This window comes from Lepisosteus oculatus, unplaced genomic scaffold (assembly GCF_040954835.1).
Source record: "Lepisosteus oculatus isolate fLepOcu1 unplaced genomic scaffold, fLepOcu1.hap2 HAP2_SCAFFOLD_103, whole genome shotgun sequence".
Taxonomy (NCBI): Eukaryota; Metazoa; Chordata; class Actinopteri; order Semionotiformes; family Lepisosteidae; genus Lepisosteus; species Lepisosteus oculatus.
The window spans coordinates 161,241-179,607 of record NW_027167655.1 but is presented as its reverse complement, the minus strand read 5'-3'; the positions used below and the strand labels follow the sequence as shown (position 1 = coordinate 179,607).

Below are 18,367 nucleotides of genomic sequence, written 5' to 3'. Positions count from 1 at the left end.
ACATGGTCAGGGAGGAATAGCAGCTCCAGAATTGACTATTGCTTTGTCTCAGAGAGAGTGAAAGTTGTTGGGGTCACTCTTCAGCCTGTCTTCTTCTCAGATCATCAGGCTTTAGGGTGTAGAGTGGAACTCCAGGGCGGGACTGTCTTTGGCCCAGGCCTCTGGAAACTCAACACAAAGCTGCTAGAGAACGAGGGGGTAGTATCCCGCTACAAGGAGAAACTATCACAGTGGCTGTCCCTGCAGTGTCTGTACGGGTCAGTAGGAGAGTGGTGGGAGGAGGTGAAGGTGAGGACAAAGGCCTTTTTCATGGCTGAGGGAAGGAAGGCTGCTGCCAGACGGAGAGGAGTGCTAGCCAGGAAACAGAGGCAGCTGCAGCGTCTCTACACGATGCTGCACAGTGGCTTCGATGTGCTCGAGGATATCGCCCTTTTAAAAAAGGACATCCGGAGCATAGCCGAAGAAAGTAGTCGAGGAGTGCTGTTAAGAAGCAGAGTGCAGTTCTTGGAAGAAAATGAGAAGTGTACTCGCTTCTTTTTCAGGAAAGTGGTAGGCTCCAAGACTGTCATGGAAAGTGTAGTTGATGAGGAGGGACGAGAGAGAACAGAGCCGAGTGCTATCCTCTCCTGCACCGAGGCCTTCTACTCAAGACTGTACAGCTCTACAGAGGTAAAGGATGAAGATATTCATTTTTTTACCTCAAAGCTAGAAAACATTTTGAGTGAAGAAGATAGGGAAGTACTTGAGAGGGATTTGACAGTAGAAGAGCTGAGACAGGCTATGGAGAGCTTACAGAAGGGGAAAACTCCGGGTGCTGACGGGCTCCCTAAAGAATTTTATTGCACCTTTTGGGATCTGCTTCAGGATCCGCTACTGCTCCTATTCGAGGAAAGCTACAAGACAGAATTGCTGCCTGACTCCTTAAGAGAAGGCACTATCTCTCTCTTGTTTAAGAAAGGAGCAAAAAATGACATAAAGAACTGGAGACCCCTCAGCCTGTTAGGCGTGGACACTAAGATCCTGTCCAAAGCCCTTTTCCTGCGCCTACAAAATGTAGTGGCCTCACTGGTAGGGAAAGAACAGACTTGTGGGATAGCAGGACGCCTGATGAGCGACAACCTGGCCTTGTTGAGGGATGTCTGTCTGTACTCTGAGGATCGCTCCCTCCCTCTGTGCATTTTAGGTGTAGACCTAGAAAAGGCCTTTGACCGCCTAAACCGGCAGTACTTAACATCGGTACTTGAGCACATGAAGTTTGGCCCCATCATGAGAAAGTGGATTAACCTGCTGTACACAGGTAGCAACAGCAGAGTCATGGTTAATGGCAATAGATCACGCACCTTTGAAGTCTGTTCAGGGGTGAGGCAGGGCTGCCCATTATCCCCCTTGTTATTCGTTTTGGCTATGGAGCCCTTAGCCTGTGCCTTGCGCCAGGATCAGGCCATTAATGGGATACCAGTGCCTGGAAGTGGGGGAGGAGAGGTAAAGACATCTCTATACATGGATGACGTCACCCTGCTCCTCTCTGACAATGCCTCAATTAGCAGAGCTCTGCAGTGCTGTGATCGGTTCTCTTTGGCTTCCTCCGCAAAAATTAACACATCTAAGAGTGAGATTTTTTATCAGAACTGGAGGGAGCCAAAAGAAGGACATGATCTCAGGCTGCAAGAGAAGAGAATTAAGGTCCTGGGGGTGTATTTTGGAGAAGAGATGGGAACAGTAAATTGGCAGAACAAATTGCCAATCTTAAACAAAAAACTGATGCAATGGAAGGACCGAGACCTCACCATGACAGGGAAGGTGCTGGTCATCAAAGCCGAGCTCTTGCCTGTCTTGAATTTTCTGGCTTCTACCTTCCCAATCCCACACCGTGTTGCGGCGGTGCTGAGGAGATTGATGTTTCAATTTCTATGGGGTGGGAAGCAGGAAAGACTCAGAAGGGAAATAATGTACAGGCCGCTACCCTCAGGGGGGAAGTCTGTCCCAGATATTGCTACGAAGCTGCTGTGCATTTTCCTGGCCTCTGTGCTGAGAGGCTTTGCAACAGCACCTGCAGCGCGTACCTGGACTTATTTTTCCAGGCTCTGGGTAGGTAGGGAGGTGTTCAGAGTGTGGGGTGTCAGACCCAAGCTGGACGTCCCACTCTCTGACACATGCCCTGCAATTTATGGGACAGTTAAAAGTTTTCTAAGATCTCACCCAATTGGCCATATTCCCCTCCGAGATGTCAGCGTCCAAAAACTGGAAGATTTCGTAGCACCCCAGAACAATAGGCAGACCCCTGTGGGCATTTTAACATCAGCCCAAACAAGGAAGGTGTGGAAACACACATCCTCTAAATTTCTGTGCAACATTCACAGAGATTTAGCCTGGAGTGTCGTCCACCAGTGCTTACCGGTACGAACTTTCTTGTACCGTAGGGGCCTCACCCCCAGCCCTCGCTGCGTTAGGGTGGGCTGCGGCGAGGAGGAGACTGTGACCCATCTCCTGTGGTCCTGCTTTTTTGCTAAGGCCTTCTGGGCACAGTTTGAAGATTGGTTGCAGGCTCTCTCGCCCCAATTTACCCTGACCGCTGCTTTCATCATATACGGCATCTCTCCTGTCAAACTTCCCCCTGACGTGTTTGACAGGATCTGGGCCGTGGTGAACAGTGGGAAAGACGCCCTGTGGAGAGTGAGGAACATGGGGCTGTTCAAAGGCATCGAGGTCCCAGTCAAGGCAGCAGGTAGCCTGGCCCTGTTCATCACCCGAGAGAACTATTACCTCAGAGATCTGTGGAGAGAAGGGAGGGAGGAAGCAGAAAATCTGTGGGAAATAGAGAGCATTGGACAGTATCTCAAGAAACTGTGAAAAACATTATCATGTTTAAATAAAGAATGTGATTTGCACCAGAAAAAAAGAAAATTGTTGCTATGTAACTGTTACCGTGTCAAAATGTAATGAGATGTGATCATATATACTGTTTTAAGTATGTATATTAATGTAAAGCTTTCTGATTTGTGATGTCCTGTATTTTTTTGTGAAAAGAAAATAAAGTTCTTAAAAATCGAAATCGGTTCACCCAGGGTGAGGCTCGGCCATTGCACTCCGGCTGTGCTGACCCCTGCGAATTCCCCAAATGTGGGAATCTCGACTGCATAATTTCTGGTAGTGGGGGACTGCGTTCGCGCTCTCCCCTGATGTGCTTGGTCCAAAATCAGATACGGGAGGGTTAGGACACCACGAGCTGCGTGGCTGCGGAAGGATCCCGGTTCGACAGGAGTGGACGCCGCTGCTGGTTCTCGCTGGCTTTTAGTTAGGGGTCCGGAGAAGCATCTCAAGCTAGTTCCACTACTCCTTCCGGACGTTCATTCCCTTTTCAAAGTCAGTCGTTTTGCTGTAGTCTGCGTTCTTTAGGCTGATTATCGAGGTTAGCCTTTATTTGGTCATGGGGGGCCTCGGTACTGTATGCTGAGTCTAAAGACAGTTTCACCCGTTTTCTGATTGCTCGGTTCTGTACCAGTGCAGACATGTCAAACAGTGAATGGCTGTACCTCTATTGTATCCGTGCTCAATGAATGAAATCGGTAACAAATGAATATATGTCTAGTTATACGAAAAACGAGTGGTTTATCGACTCATCTTCATTTGCAGATTTAGAGGCAGCTTCGATATTCGTTTTACAGACGGGTTTTTTTTTTTGAATATGGGTCACACACATGCCACAGCAACAAAACATCTCTAGAGATGAGGCTATAGATCACCTTTCCATCCTGCAGGTTTTCCTCCCAAAGCCTACGGCACCAACGGCGACCCCTGCTGGCCGGGAGAGCAAAAGCTTACAGCACCTGGTATTCCCAGGCAGTCTCCCATCCAAGTACTAACCAGGCCCGACGCTGCTTAGCTTCCGAGATCAGACGAGATCGGGCGTGTTCAGGGTGGTGTGGCCGTAAGCGAAAGCCCCGGCGCCTGACTCGCTACTTGAAGCTGTGTGTGGCGGGGGTTCCGTGCCCCCCGAGCGGGACTGAAGGATCGTTCGTGTGCCACTCTTTGGAAAGGAGCTGCTTTCCAAATCGCATTGCGTGCCTGGATGTTGGCGAATGCGCTCCCTTGTGTTGGCTCGTCCCGCACTGGAGGAGGACAAACAATCTGCACGGAGGAGCACCAGGCAAGTCTTCACCAGACAAAAACCTCCAGTGCACAGCACTCTGGAAACATTTCGGGGCTTTTGCGTGTTTATTTCAGCACGTAAAGCGCACCGGTCCAACACGTCGGCCGGGCGCGCGGCGCCTCCGCCCTCTTGTGGCCTTGCGGCGTCAGAGCAAGAGGCTCCTTCTCGCTGCCCTTCCGCTGTGTTGCAGGACCCGGAGCGCGCACTTTGTGGGGGGCGGGGGACCGCCTTCGCGCTCTGCCCCCGGTCTCTTGCGCGAGTACTAAATCTCACGGACAGGGGGGCCTCGTCATTGATTGTTACAGGTGAGACGGGGATTAGGAGGAGACCCCGACTGATGGGTAAAGGGGAGCACTTACACCAGAGGGACACCCCCGGCATCTCTTTTTGAGAGACGCCCTGGGGTTTCCTAATGGCCAAGGAGGGTCGGGACCTCGGTTTGACCTCTGTTTGTGCAGCAGAGTGTCGCCATCAGGAGGCTGGGGCGTAAGAGAGCCACACAGCCCGCAGGGTGAGCGCTCCCTACTGGTCCCAGTCACACCTCTTGCAGGAGCAGCAGCAACCGGAGCTTTTCCGGGGTGGAATCTCCCATCCGGGTGCCGGCCAGGCTCACACCTGCTGGGCTGCCCCGGGGGTGAGCCCAGTCGAGAGTCGCAGGGCCAGATCTAGTCACCGGGGAGAAACGATACAAGTGAAGGATTGCTCGGCTCTCGGCACTTGAAAAGACCGACAAATGTCTCGTTCCCGCCGGAGCTGAATGTACCCGCATGTGTGGTGTCGTCTTCTTCCCCCGCCCCGCTGTGTTTGCTGTATTGTCTCTGAAGCCGGCCCCCCCGAGACGAGACGGGCTGTTCCTGTGCCCCAATTAACACTTTACAGGTGCCATTCCCCGGCATTGTGGCCATTGTCGGTGCTCACACGCGATAAGATAAGGCGGAGGAGAGCGGGGCATGCCCAGCGGCAGACATTCAAGGAGGGGGTAGGGCGAGGTGAGGTGAGGTGCGACACGCCGGAGCCCCGATGCAGCTAATGCGGAGCACTTGTTGGACTGGCATCGAAAGGACGTGTGTGCACGGAGCGAGCTTTCCCTGCGGCGGAGCGCGGGAACTTTCTCCCCCCCTCCCGCTGCAGGAGTTGTGTGCACTGCAGCGGTGCCGAGAGAAAAGCACAGAAGGCAGCAGGCTCTGGAGAGCAGGTAAGAGACGGAGCCTTGTGGGCAGGCGAGCAGGCCCGTTTTTTGGAAATTGCTGAAAAGGTTTGTTCGGTGTGTGGCAGGCGCACGTCGCGAGCTTGCGTGGAGATCTGCCGGTCTGGAGTTATGCAAATGAGGCCGAATTGCATCCCGGGACATGCTGCGAATGCGCAACGGCGACTGCAGATGTGTAGGAAACGGCGCGCTCGTTTTCTCGTTTTGCCCACACTTTTGAGTGTTAGTGTGGCGTGTGAGTGTGTGAAAGAGTGGGCCCAGCAGGAGGCGGTGGCGTGCGGGGCGAGGAGGTGGCCTAGGCTGCGCGATTTGTGCTGTGGGTGCGGGCCGCTTGCAGGGGCCTGTTTAACTCATACTTACCTGGCAGGGGAGATACCTTGATCAAGAAGGAGGTTCACCCAGGGCGAGGCTCGGCCATTGCACTCCGGCTGTGCTGACCCCTGCGAATTCCCCAAATGTGGGAATCTCGACTGCATAATTTCTGGTAGTGGGGGACTGCGTTCGCGCTCTCCTGATGTGCTTGGACCAAAATCAGATACGGGAGGGTTAGGACACCACGAGCTGCGTGGCTGCGGAAGGATCCCGGTTCGACAGGAGTGGACGCCGCTGCTGGTTCTCGCTGGCTTTTAGTTAGGGGTCCGGAGAAGCATCTCAAGCTAGTTCCACTACTCCTTCCGGACGTTCATTCCCTTTTCAAAGTCAGTCGTTTTGCTGTAGTCTGCGTTCTTTAGGCTGATTATCGAGGTTAGCCTTTATTTGGTCATGGGGGGCCTCGGTACTGTATGCTGAGTCTAAAGACAGTTTCACCCGTTTTCTGATTGCTCGGTTCTGTACCAGTGCAGACATGTCAAACAGTGAATGGCTGTACCTCTATTGTATCCGTGCTCAATGAATGAAATCGGTAACAAATGAATATATGTCTAGTTATACGAAAAACGAGTGGTTTATCGACTCATCTTCATTTGCAGATTTAGAGGCAGCTTCAATATTCGTTTTACAGACGGGTTTTTTTTTTTTGAATATGGGTCACACACATGCCACAGCAACAAAACATCTCTAGAGATGAGGCTATAGATCACCTTTCCATCCTGCAGGTTTTCCTCCCAAAGCCTACGGCACCAACGGCGACCCCTGCTGGCCGGGAGAGCAAAAGCTTACAGCACCTGGTATTCCCAGGCAGTCTCCCATCCAAGTACTAACCAGGCCCGACGCTGCTTAGCTTCCGAGATCAGACGAGATCGGGCGTGTTCAGGGTGGTGTGGCCGTAAGCAAAAGCCCCGGCCCCTGACTCGCTACTTGAAGCTGTGTGTGGCGGGGGTTCCGTGCTCCCCGAGCGGGACTGAAGGATCGTTCGTGTGCCACTCTTTGGAAAGGAGCTGCTTTCCAAATCGCATTGCGTGCCTGGATGTTGGCGAATGCGCTCCCTTGTGTTGGCTCGTCCCGCACTGGAGGAGGACAAACAATCTGCACGGAGGAGCACCAGGCAAGTCTTCAGTGCACAGCACTCTGGAAACATTTCGGGGCTGTCGCGTGTTTATTTCAGCACGTAAAGCGCACCGGTCCAACACGTCGGCCGGGCGCGCGGCGCTTCCGCCCTGTTGCTGCCCCTGCAGCTGCTTCACTTTTCCCTTTAGTTGCCATCGATTTTTTTGTAGTGCTATACATATACGATTGAGGTATCTTAGAGTTCTCCTTCGAAGACCCAGCACTCTCTTTTCTTTTCCTAGTGTTACTCATATCGGACTTTTTAAACCTAAAAAAAAATCGTTTTTTTTTCTTTCAATTATAACTGAAGTTTAAACAACTAGTGTTAAGTCCTTATTTTTCTGTAGTCAAAAAAAGCAAAAATTAATATTCAGGTCATGAAAAACTCAAAAAAACTCCCCAACCACTAAACTTTACCTCCCACCTGAGCGCCATCTTGAACGCCCCTACCACCAGAGAATGCTCACGATTTCGGAAGCTGTCTCCGGGACGTGCTGATTCCACACATCCTGAATAAATCATGATATTGTTAGTTGCTGTAGCTAGACGTTCAAATGAGTTTCATGGCCAGATGGACTGTTTCCTCCAGCGGTATAATATTGCAGTGAGACAGCACGATGCCTGCAAGACTATGTCACGCTAAACGCCACAGATTGCGTTTGTCCGTTCGTGTCAGTCGTCCCGCAGCCACGGGAAGTGGGACACAAACATGCTGCAATGCTTTCAAGACGTTAGGATTTGTTTGTGCAACATCCAAGAATAGTACTTGTGGCTTGAATGTGAACTGTACGTGCCCGCCCCCTTTCCTCTGTAGTGCATGAGTTCCTCCCGGCATGCCCTTCGTCATTGTTCTGTCATCTTGTATTTAAAGGGTTGTATTTCTGCTGCTGAAAATAAGCAACGGTTTTCTCACAACGCCCTTTGTTCCCAACGGAGCCCTTGTCTGTCATGAAATTCTTCAAAACCTCAAGCTAGAAGAAGAAGAAGACGACAAATATGAAGCGTTACAGCAACGACATGCCATGAGACGATCGATAACGATTTCCATAGGATCCCCGCGGTTGCCTGGCAACCGTCAGCTTTGCGCAGTGGCAGTATCGTAGCCTGTGAGGTTTAGCCGAGGCGCGATTATTGCTAGTTGAAAACTTTTCCCAATACCCCGCTTCCACCGGTTTGCAATACAATCGGCGAAAACAATTTTTGACAGTCTCGTCAGAGACTGAGCAAGGTGTTTAAAGACAGATTTGGTCACGGTGATATCATGGTAGAAAGAAACGAGCTTGTTACGTGTCAACAGAAACGCTCTTTAGCTCTTTCAGCTTTATGCAGAGAACAGCGTCTGTCGAGATTACTTTTGTGTCAGCGCGAAACGCCGTGTGCTGTCAGTATGATTTCATATTGCTCATAGCGGCGCCTGGCTTTTGTCTGTCAAACGTTAGGTTGCGCTTCTTCATGCTGCATCGTCGGCATGAGTGGAGCATTTTAAACGTCTGTACTTACTGCGCCCCATAAGAAATCGTTTGTCCCCATTCAAAAGAGATTGTGCGATGTCCTGCAGCGTTCGCAAAGCAAACCTTTGACAGTTTGAAAAGAGGAATTTATTCTGCTTCCTGTGCGTGCAGTAGTTACAAAGTTGAACGTCTTTACACGATCTGCTGCAGTTTTCAGTGGGTGGGCTTTGTCAAATGGCTTGGAAAAACGCACTGTGTTTCGGCTCGGGAAACATCATGAGCAGTGTCCTGCATGTTTTCTGTGTATAGCTGTCTTTTAACGCATACAGAATTCATTCGAAATCATTGATTTCTCCAATTAACAAGGGTCCCTTTTTGAACCTGCCAGAAGCATTCTTTCAATGTAACAGATTTACTCCGGGGAAGGGCAGCATGACATTGAGAGTAGCTCAAGCTTTCAGCACCTTTATCTGACTGCATGTATGCAGACACTGCTCAGAATCCCCTGTAAGATTCTCCTTCAATTCCGTTTTGCAGTGCTTTAGCTCTTTCAAAAGGCTTCGCTTTGCTAGTCACAATCCAAGGCTCATGACAGCATTTGAAAACATTCGCAACTGCGTTGGCCGGGAATCGAACCTAGGTTAACTGCTTTGAAGGCAGCTATGCGCAACACTGGCTCGCTCCAGAATAAATCTCGCGTCGAGGGCATATTTTTTTCCATTTTACCGTGAGTCGGGCTCAGCTGCACAGAGGAGAGAGCAGAGCAATGAGGTCACGGGGACAGGGGAGTCACACGCTGGCGGTTTGAATACGCGGAAGATCACTGAGGGATCCACAGTATATGGACCCTCCGTGCGCCATCAGTCCACACTCCGGACTCTGAATCCTGCCATCCGAGTTAAGATCTCGGCGGAACCTGAGGCGCAGTTCCTTTTAAAACGTAATCTGGTGAGCATTTCTAGAATCGTACTTGTATAGATGCAGCCTTTAATGTGTTGCTAGGTTAAAATTGATGACTTCTTGTATTTCAGTAGGCAACTGCCCTCTTGATTTCGGATTTAATTTCTTTATTACAGGGGCGCTTTTATGAAGACAGAGTCATGTTCAGGTACTTTGCTTGATGGAGGAAGCTCATTTCGGACTCTGTGATCTGCTCACCTGGAAAGGTCTGCTATACTACTACAAGAGAGAAGTAGAGTCTGGAAGAAGGGACAATTTTATGATGCTTTGGAAGATAATGTTTTTTTTTTCTTATACTGAAAATGAAAGGTAGTTGTTTCTATATGGACTCAGTCTTTGGAATTTGTATATTTATATATTTCAGTGAACCCTCAGCCATTCCTTCTGTATTGTAATTCAATTTCTCTTTTAAAATTCCTTCCCCACTTCTAGGACCTGCAGTTGCTGAACTCCACAATGGCTTCTATTGGAAAGTCTGTGACTGAGACCAAGTAAGTGTTCACTTTTTTATGAAACCATTATTTATTTAGGAGCAATGAGCAATTCTTATATAAATGCAATAAAATCATTATGCTCAAACTATGAGAGAGAAAATTAAGGATAATTTAAGAAATCAGTCTTAGCTTGTTTCTATACACAGATGGTATTATTTATTTTCAAAGGAAACCCGCGCGGATTCCCCTGGTGTGCAAGATGTACCTGAATACTCTTGATCAGCTTCCTGCTCACTTGAAGAGGGCGTGTATGAAGCACGCCACGGCAGAAAAGATCAGGATGGCCTCTCAACAGGCGAGGGAGGACATGATGAATCACCTGAAGAATGGGGTCATCGTGGATTACCACAGAATAGAGATCGTGTCTGGTGAGGCAAACAGGATAGTGGTTGTAAGACTGCTAGAGTCCTTGGGCCTTTTTGTACATGGGAAGCCTGAAGACACATTGGCAAGGTGAGAAATTTTAAATCTGTAAGGCTTCTGTAGTTTCTTTTTGAAATCATTGTTACAACATATTATGTAAAAGCATGTTGAAAAGAATCTACCTGCATTCCAGCGGCCCTGAGCAAGAGGCCGCTGTCCAGGAGGAAGAGATGCCAGAGGCTGCTCTAGAAACTGAAACAGAAGCGGATAAGGAAGGGGAAGATGTGAGCTCTGAAGAACTCTATCAGCAGTAAGACTTTTATTTTTCAGATGTATCTATTTTTTACTAAAATTCTAATTTGTCTTATAGGTATAAAATGTTTAAACCGGTGTTTTATATCCTTACAGGCCCTCAGTAGTTAAAAAGTATCAGCAGGCCGGAAGAGAGTGGCCCAAGCTGGACTCTATAGAAAGCACTCCCTGGATGCTCCTCTCCTGATTGGATTCAAACAGTACCTTACCAAGGATCTGGGAGTGGCAAATTATTCTCAGGAGGTATTTATTTTTTAAAGGCATTTAAAATTAAGCAATGGTATCTTCATTGTAAATGTTTTTATTTCTTAGCTTAAAATTCACCCATGTGAAATGATGTCAGCCATAAACATCATGACTCTATATTTCCTACCTGAATCTATTCTACTTAAATTATTACATTATACACAATTTGAGTTCATTTTAAAAAGTAAAAGGTAATGAAAGGAATGCATTTTCATAAGAAAGATAATACCGATATGCATGTGATAATCTTCCTTATATCATGTAGTGCATCATTTGGACACTTTGTGGGCTTCAAATACAAAGAAAATCATGTTCTATGGTACAAGATAAATACAAAACTTAAGCTTTTATTTTAATTAGATTTCTTTATAAAGCATAAGCAATCATTTATTACATCGCTTATTGAATTAAATCTTTTGACAAGAGGTAAGACTTCTGTTACATTTAAACCCATGTTTAGCTGTGTTTTTTAGATTTAACTGAACCAATTTCTGTGTGTGATAATGTCCTTGAATTCTGACAACATCACACTAAATTACATGATATAAAACAGCTAATGTTTCTAGAGATAAAGTTTCTGAGATGCTTCTAATTACTTTTTATTACCAGGGACAGTTTAATTCACCTTGTACAGTACTGTAAGACCAAGATGCTTTTTTTAAAAGTTATTTAACATTTTATAGAACTTTGTCTACTATGGCAACATGATGTGCTTGGTGAAACTTGGAAAAATACTGCTTGGCCACTTATCTTAAGATAAAGATAGGATAAAGGTTTATCTTTTGCACCTACCTGACCCCCAGGGAAGGCCAATGCTTTCTAAGTTGATGGTTCCCTACAGTAGACTGTACTTTAATTTCAAAGGTAATGTATATTGACCCAAATCAGTTTTGGAATCCAATCTACTGACGAGATGGAGCACATCCTTTTTTCAGGATTTTAGCATCATACGTTTGGTATATTTAGTCCCTAATGCTAAAAGAAATGATCATAGAACATTTGGACACTTTGTGGGCTTGAAATACAAAGCAAATCATGTTCTATGGTACAAGATAAATACAAAACTTAAGCTTTTATTTTAATTAGATTTGTTTATAAAGCATAAGCAATCATTTATTACATTAATATATGTAAAAATAACATTTTAGCATCATATGTTTAGTATATTTAGTCCCTAATGCCGAAAGAAATGATCATTTGTTTAACATGCACGGGTCTGTCTCAAAGGATGCAGTACTCCTGAAGGGTCTCAAACCCTACATTTTGGATGCCTAGCTGTATCCCTCACTTGTGGCACCTCAGAATGACTTCTAACCTTACCTGTGGTGTATTCAGTCCCTATTGCTCAATGCACAGTGTACATACTGCATACATGTGTCTTGAGAATGAGGAATGGGCCCCTGAGACAGTCATTTGCCTGTTTCACAAACAGGGACCTGGACCTGGACCTAGACCTAGACCTAGACCTGGCCCGTACAGGGCTCAAACCCACGACCTTGGTGTTATTAGCACCACGCTCTAACCAACTGAGCTAACCTGCCTCACGACAGTGCTCCTCTCTGTGCTGCAAAAAATCAAACTCAGGGAATTTCTTTTGTCCTCCTTTGAATAGAAAGCCGTGTAATTCAGTGTACGGGCTTTCTCGTGCAGTTTCATGGTTCTTGTAACCCAAATCCTACACTGGCCTGAAGTGCCCCCCCATTTCACAGCATTTTTCAGCTGATTTAAAATGTACCTAAAGGAGAAGCATTATTGAAGACCATCAATTACCAAGAGCTTTTGTCAAAGGTTTTGGTGGTCATTTTGAATGACCACATAGCGCTGTGACCTCGGTTTTACATCTCATCCAAAAGACAGCACCCTTTTACAACACAGCATCTCCGTCACTATACTGGGGCATTGGGACCCGCACAGACCTCAGGGTGAGCGCCCCCCCGCCGGCACCATTAACACCACTTCCAGCTGGAAGCTTTGTTTTTCCCTGTAGCTCATCCTCATCCAGGAACTGACCTGGCTCACACCTGCTTAGCTTCAGTGGGTTTTTTGAGTTGCGAGTTGCAAGGGGATGCAAGTGATGGAGCCGCTTGCTGCAAAAGCCACTGCATTGGCCGGGAATCGAACCCGAGCCTCCCACGTGACAGGCGAGAATTCTACCACTGAACCACCAATGCTCAGTGCCTGGGCCTTCAAAAAAGAAGGTTTTTTGGTGCTCTGTGCAAAACGCGTCGACATCTGCTTCCAGCTGCAAAATGCCATTTGCGGACGCTGAAGAACTTATTTCCAAGGCAGCGGGTACAAGCGATTGGGCGGTTTAAAACCACCAGGAACAGCAAAGAGGCGCGCTTCTTTGCTTGTGCCGAAACAAACCGACTGAAGGCGGACAACGTAGTCGGCAGGATTGGAACCTGTGCGGGGAGACCCCAATGGATTTCTAGTCCATCGCCTTAACCACTCAGCCACGACTACAGCAAGCCCCACTGCCGCTGTGTTCTTGCTACAATCTTACCTGGATCGCGAGGCGCCGGCGGAAGCCTATTTCAAAGTCGTTCTCCGTTTCAAAAAAACATTTCCAAAATACAAGCCTTGCAGACAGACACGCCTCAGAGGACTTAAGGGTGGCTTCATGTCAAAATGATAAAGTCTCCCCGTCCGGACATGAAAATGCCACTTTGTTACACACAAAAAAAGAATCAACAACAGAGAAATGCCCACAAGCATTTGAAAAGCCGCACCACGTCGCACTTGAAATAGCTCTTACATTAGTGGTAGACACAGGAATCGCCTTTTTCTTTACGCTCTTACCAACGCGATGGAAAGCAAAACAAAGCAAAGCAGAGCAAAACAAAACAAACAAACGAAAACCCTCACGTCCTGCACTTGCATATAACGCCGTTACGTGCCCAAGCGGTATTGTACGTCATCCTAGCACTGCACCCCGGGTCGTACGGTATATGGGAACGAGCACACCCCACGAATCGTCTCGAATCACTCCCTACAGCTGTAAGGCGCCTTGAAGCGTGCACCCCCAACATTCTTCTTTGCGCATCTGTGAAAGGTAAACTCTTGAGCAAACTCTGAACCAGCTCTAAGGAAACTAATCCGATTAGACGTTACTTTGACTCATCTTCTTACGCTCAGTGCCGGATTGCTCAAACTCCAGCTAGGGTTAGGGTTAGCATTCCCACGCTACTTAGACACTTTGTTTACGCTCAGTGCTGGATTTTGGGAACTTCAGGACGAATGGGAATTTTCTCCTATCTGTCCATTCTGTTTTGTTTTGGAGACTCTTGGCTGCCTATGTTGTTCAGTGCAGCGTGAAGGAAACATTTTCCAAAACTGTGTCAGCTCAAAAGTTGTAAGAAAACCTCTCCAGGTGCTTTAACTCTCTTCATTTTTGTCATTTAATGTGACACTCGATGTATAACTGGAGCCTCACATATGCAAATGGTGAGGCTCCAGTTCGACACCCAGTTCCACACCACTTTCCAGTATATGACAAAAGCATGGCAGACTGTGCCGGACCAGCTGGTAACTTCCGCTTATTTTGACCATATTAAACATTGGAAATCTTCCCACTTGCATTTGTGACACTTGATTTTGGCTCCACCTAAGACACTCTTAAATCTTCAAACACTTTTCTCTTCTCCCGCAACACACTTGTCTGTCGGCACTATGTGGCAGCGTTGCATGACAACCCATCTCACCACGGAAAGGAACCTAACAGCTTTGGTAAGAGAGTAGAACTACCTGAAGAACTGCTTTCCATGGAAGCAGGACCAAGCGATGTAGCATTTTTATAGTACCAGGAAAGGAGAAGCAGCACTTCGCCTTTGCCGCACAGGCACAAGGTGACGTGCGGCAGACGCCGTAGTCGGCAGGATTCGAACCTGAGTGGGGAGTCCCCAATGGATTTCAAATCCATCGCCTTAACTACTCGGCCACGACTACAGCGAGCTCGCCGCCGCCGCATTCCTCCTATAATCTAACACGGAGTGTGAGGTGGCTGCGGAAACCTTTTTAAAGTCGCTCTCCGTTAAAAAAAAAAATACCTTTCACAAGATACATGCCGGCAGACAGACACGCCTCAGAGGGTTTAAGGCTGGCTTCACGTTCAAATGATAAAGTCTCCCCGTCCGGATGTCAAAATGCAACTTTGGCAGACAGAAAAAACATCAACAAACCACAAATGTGGACAAGGATTTTACAAGCTGCACCACACTGCACTTTCAAAAGCATTTACATTCGTGTTAGACGCAGGAATTGTCTTTGTTTTGCGCGCTTATGAACGCCATAGAAAATGAAACAAAACAAAAGCCCTCAGCTCCTGTACTTGATTATAATGCCGTTACGTGTCGAAGCAGGAATTTACGTCATCTTACCACTGCAACATGGGGAATAGAGGGAAATGAACACACGCTACGAATCGTCTCAATCACTCCCTAGAGTCGTAAGGCACATTGAAGGGTGCACCCCCATCATTAATCGTTGGGCCTCTGTAAAAGGAAAGCTGTTGAGCAGTCTTTGAAACAGCTCGGATGAAACACTTGATTGCTTCCATGTGCATCTGGAGCCCACTTCTTATTTTCACTTCACGCCGCCCAAAGCATTTCTAAAACAGGAGATTCGCGTTTGGGAATGCGCCCTGCCCTACAAATAAAACAGGTCTACGGGTCTGAAACCTGCTCCACGGAAAACAGTTCTGTTGCGCTTTTGATCAAAGGGAGATTCTCTGTTCTTACTTTTTGATGACATAACACCCAAAGGGGCTTCTTTGGAGCTGGATTCCAACCAGCATCCTAAAGTTTCTTGGCGGTATCCTTTACAGTCCTCTGTTCGGTCGACAAGGAACAGAAGGGGGCAGCTTTCCTCACACATACAGTGCAATGTACTGTAGTGTTCCCCTTCATTGAATTCGCAGTTCTGCATCAGACCTCTAACTCGTTTCCTTAGCTTGGATTTAAGCCACGAAGCAGGCCTCTACTGTATAAACGTCTAGAGGAATCACAAACTATTTGAGAGGCCATCATCCCAGGGGGAACTGACAAAGTCTATCCCTAAACACCTAGCGCAGTCTCTCGAGAGACTGTCAAAAATCGCTTTCTCCGTTTGTGCTGCAAGTAAGTGAAAACGCGGTCTCAACCCAGAGCCACTTGGCAGCAGCGGCACGTAAATACTGTTACTACCACTGCTCGATACCAACGTTAGCCTACTATACCATGTTCAGCCACCGCTAGAAAATGTAAGGCTCTAGTACTGGAGCAAACAAAAGGAGAGCCAACGTCAAACGTAGAGAGCGACGAGGATGGGATTCGAACCCATGCGTGCAGAGCACAATAGATTAGCAGTCCATCGCCTTAACCACTCGGCCACCTCGTCGATGAAACTGGGCTGTCCAGACATGGGTTGGCGCGCTCCAGATGATCTTTTTCTTTTTTTTCCCTCATACTCGAGGGTCATTTTCCTGTTCCACATGCGATTTCAACATTTTCCTTGGGAGATGTCAAGCCAGCAAGCCACTGCTGTGGTTCAGTGGCCAGTGTGGAGTTCAGTGGCCCTGTTGTACACAGAAAGCACATTGAGCTCCTTGGACATGAAAAGTTCCAGATAAAAGCCATTTGTCATCCTTTCTCTTGGTGTCGATGTTGCTATTGTATGTAAAGGTGGCAACTTGCTCAGCGAGCAGGCGGAGCACACACCGAATGCAGATGTGTCTGAGTGGTGTGTCCAAGTGGCTGCAAAAGGACAACACTACCGGGGCGCCATTGCTTAGTTGGTTAAAGCGCTTGTCTCTTAAACAGGAGATCCTGAGTCCGAATCCCAGTGTTGCCTTCTTTGTTCTGTCTTCTCGAACAGAACTGGTCCTTACAGACAACCGCCTACGGCTAGACTTAATTAAATGCAAGTATTCATTTCCTGTCTTTAACGCGACTTGTTTTTCTTAAAATGGATGGAACTTGCAAAACATGAAATACAAACATTGCTAATCAGCGCTAGCGGCTGGCAAAAAAAAAGAAGTCAGCAATGTTTTTTTTCTTTAACCTTAACCCTGCTAATGGAGAAGAGTTAAACGACCGAGTCTATGCAGCTTAAACGGTGCTCATGTCGGGTTCTTAGCTGAAAGGGTGGTAAATCACGCTCACCCCAGTCCTTAATCTTTTAAAAGGATACAAAATTGAACCTAGTCGCCACATCACATACATCCTGTTCAACGATAAAAAGGTGACATCTATCCTCGATCCAGAGTAAATCCCACAATGAGGGCATATTTTTTTCCACTTTACCATGAGTCGGGCTCAGCTGCACAGAGGCGAGAGCAGAGCAATGAGGTCACGGGGACAGGGGAGTCACACGCTGGCGGTTTAAACACGCGGAAGAAAACTGAGGGATCCACAGTATGTGGACCCTCCGTGCGCCATCAGTCCGCACTCCGGACTCTGAATCCTGCCATCCAAGTTAAGATCTCGGCGGAACCTGAGGCGCAGTTCCTTCTTAAAACGTAATCTGGTGAGCATTTCTAGAATCGTACTTGTATAGATGCAGCCTTTAATGTGTTGCTAGGTTAAAATTGATGACTTCTTGAACTTCAGTAGGCAACTGCCCTCTTGATTTCGGATTTAATTTCTTTATTACAGGGGCGCTTTTATGAAGACAGAGTCATGTTCAGGTACTTTGCTTGATGGAGGAAGCATATTTCGGACTCTGTGATCTGCTCACCTGGAAAGGTCTGCTGTACTACTACAAGAGAGAAGTAGAGTCTGGAAGAATGGACAATTTTATGATGCTTTGGAAGATAATGTTTTTTTTTTCTTTGAAATCGAAATGAATCAGAATATCAGTGCAAAAGACAAACTCTTGGTTTGGTTTAAAGAGATATGGTTTTAAAACAGACAAAATGTAGAAAACAGGTGTTTCTCACTTTTGGAAAAGAATGGACCGGGGGTAATATTTTACTAGGTGCAGTGCTCATCTCACTGGGTTACAGTCCTGCAGTGTCACAGCAGGGCCAGTGGCGCAATGGATAACGCGTCTGACTACGGATCAGGAGATTGCAGGTTCGACTCCTGCCTGGCTCGGGTCGTTTTTAAACGCATCGGGCTACTCCCTAAGTAGTCTGTGCTACTTACTGCATTGTAATCGTACCCAGTAAGAGATTTCCTTCATGTAAATGAACTGCACCTGACAGCTTTAGAAAAACACCTGGGCTCAGTACGGTGCTGAGAGCTCAGCGTTGCTGTTCTAATTAGCACGCACTGCATCGGCTATGAGCCCGAACCTTTCAATTATTCCGATCAGTAAGTCAACACGTAGTCCACATGAACGGTAGAAATATTCTCTTGTCTGTCTCTTGTTTGTATAGAACTGAATGTCCCTGACAATGTACTGTTAGTTTTAATTGAAGAACGGCATTTGTGTTCAAATATACCAGACAAGTTTATGTAACTGCTCATGCGACACTCAGTTGTAATTAGTCAAGAAATAAAGTCGAACAACAGCTGCGGGTTTGATTCTGAACGTATGAGATTGCAGCGCCTTTTACTTCCATTGACAAATGATAGAGATTCGAAGAGAGATCCTTCAGACCAGCAAGCAAACCCACGGCTATTTCGGTTTTCTATCTAGGCAACGTTGGTGTCTGCAATAGCATACATGAAAGCGTGATGCAATTTCTGTGGCTACATTTGTTGCACGTCATGCACAG

General features: G+C 47.1%; 8 non-coding genes across 8 annotated transcripts; 4 read left to right on the top strand and 4 right to left on the bottom strand.

Annotated features, from left to right (window-relative positions):
- Positions 1-3,009: 3,009 nt before the first annotated feature.
- Positions 3,010-3,179, top strand: LOC138225778 (U1 spliceosomal RNA). Its single transcript, XR_011184249.1, has one exon. It is a non-coding gene; the product is annotated as a U1 spliceosomal RNA (small nuclear RNA).
- Positions 3,180-3,815: 636 nt separating this feature from the next.
- Positions 3,816-3,934, bottom strand: LOC138225772 (5S ribosomal RNA). The gene has a single exon (XR_011184243.1). It is a non-coding gene; the product is annotated as a 5S ribosomal RNA (ribosomal RNA).
- Positions 3,935-5,709: 1,775 nt separating this feature from the next.
- LOC138225776 (U1 spliceosomal RNA) lies at positions 5,710-5,873 on the top strand. The gene has a single exon (XR_011184247.1). It is a non-coding gene; the product is annotated as a U1 spliceosomal RNA (small nuclear RNA).
- A 635-nt stretch (positions 5,874-6,508) lies between these two features.
- Positions 6,509-6,627, bottom strand: LOC138225761 (5S ribosomal RNA). Its single transcript, XR_011184232.1, has one exon. It is a non-coding gene; the product is annotated as a 5S ribosomal RNA (ribosomal RNA).
- A 1,292-nt stretch (positions 6,628-7,919) lies between these two features.
- On the top strand, positions 7,920-8,061 carry LOC138225724 (U4 spliceosomal RNA). The gene has a single exon (XR_011184196.1). It is a non-coding gene; the product is annotated as a U4 spliceosomal RNA (small nuclear RNA).
- A 4,707-nt stretch (positions 8,062-12,768) lies between these two features.
- trnad-guc (transfer RNA aspartic acid (anticodon GUC)) lies at positions 12,769-12,839 on the bottom strand. Its single transcript has one exon. It is a non-coding gene; the product is annotated as a tRNA-Asp (tRNA).
- A 3,123-nt stretch (positions 12,840-15,962) lies between these two features.
- trnas-gcu (transfer RNA serine (anticodon GCU)) lies at positions 15,963-16,044 on the bottom strand. Its single transcript has one exon. It is a non-coding gene; the product is annotated as a tRNA-Ser (tRNA).
- A 1,624-nt stretch (positions 16,045-17,668) lies between these two features.
- trnar-acg (transfer RNA arginine (anticodon ACG)) lies at positions 17,669-17,741 on the top strand. The gene has a single exon. It is a non-coding gene; the product is annotated as a tRNA-Arg (tRNA).
- The last annotated feature ends 626 nt before the right edge of the window (positions 17,742-18,367 follow it).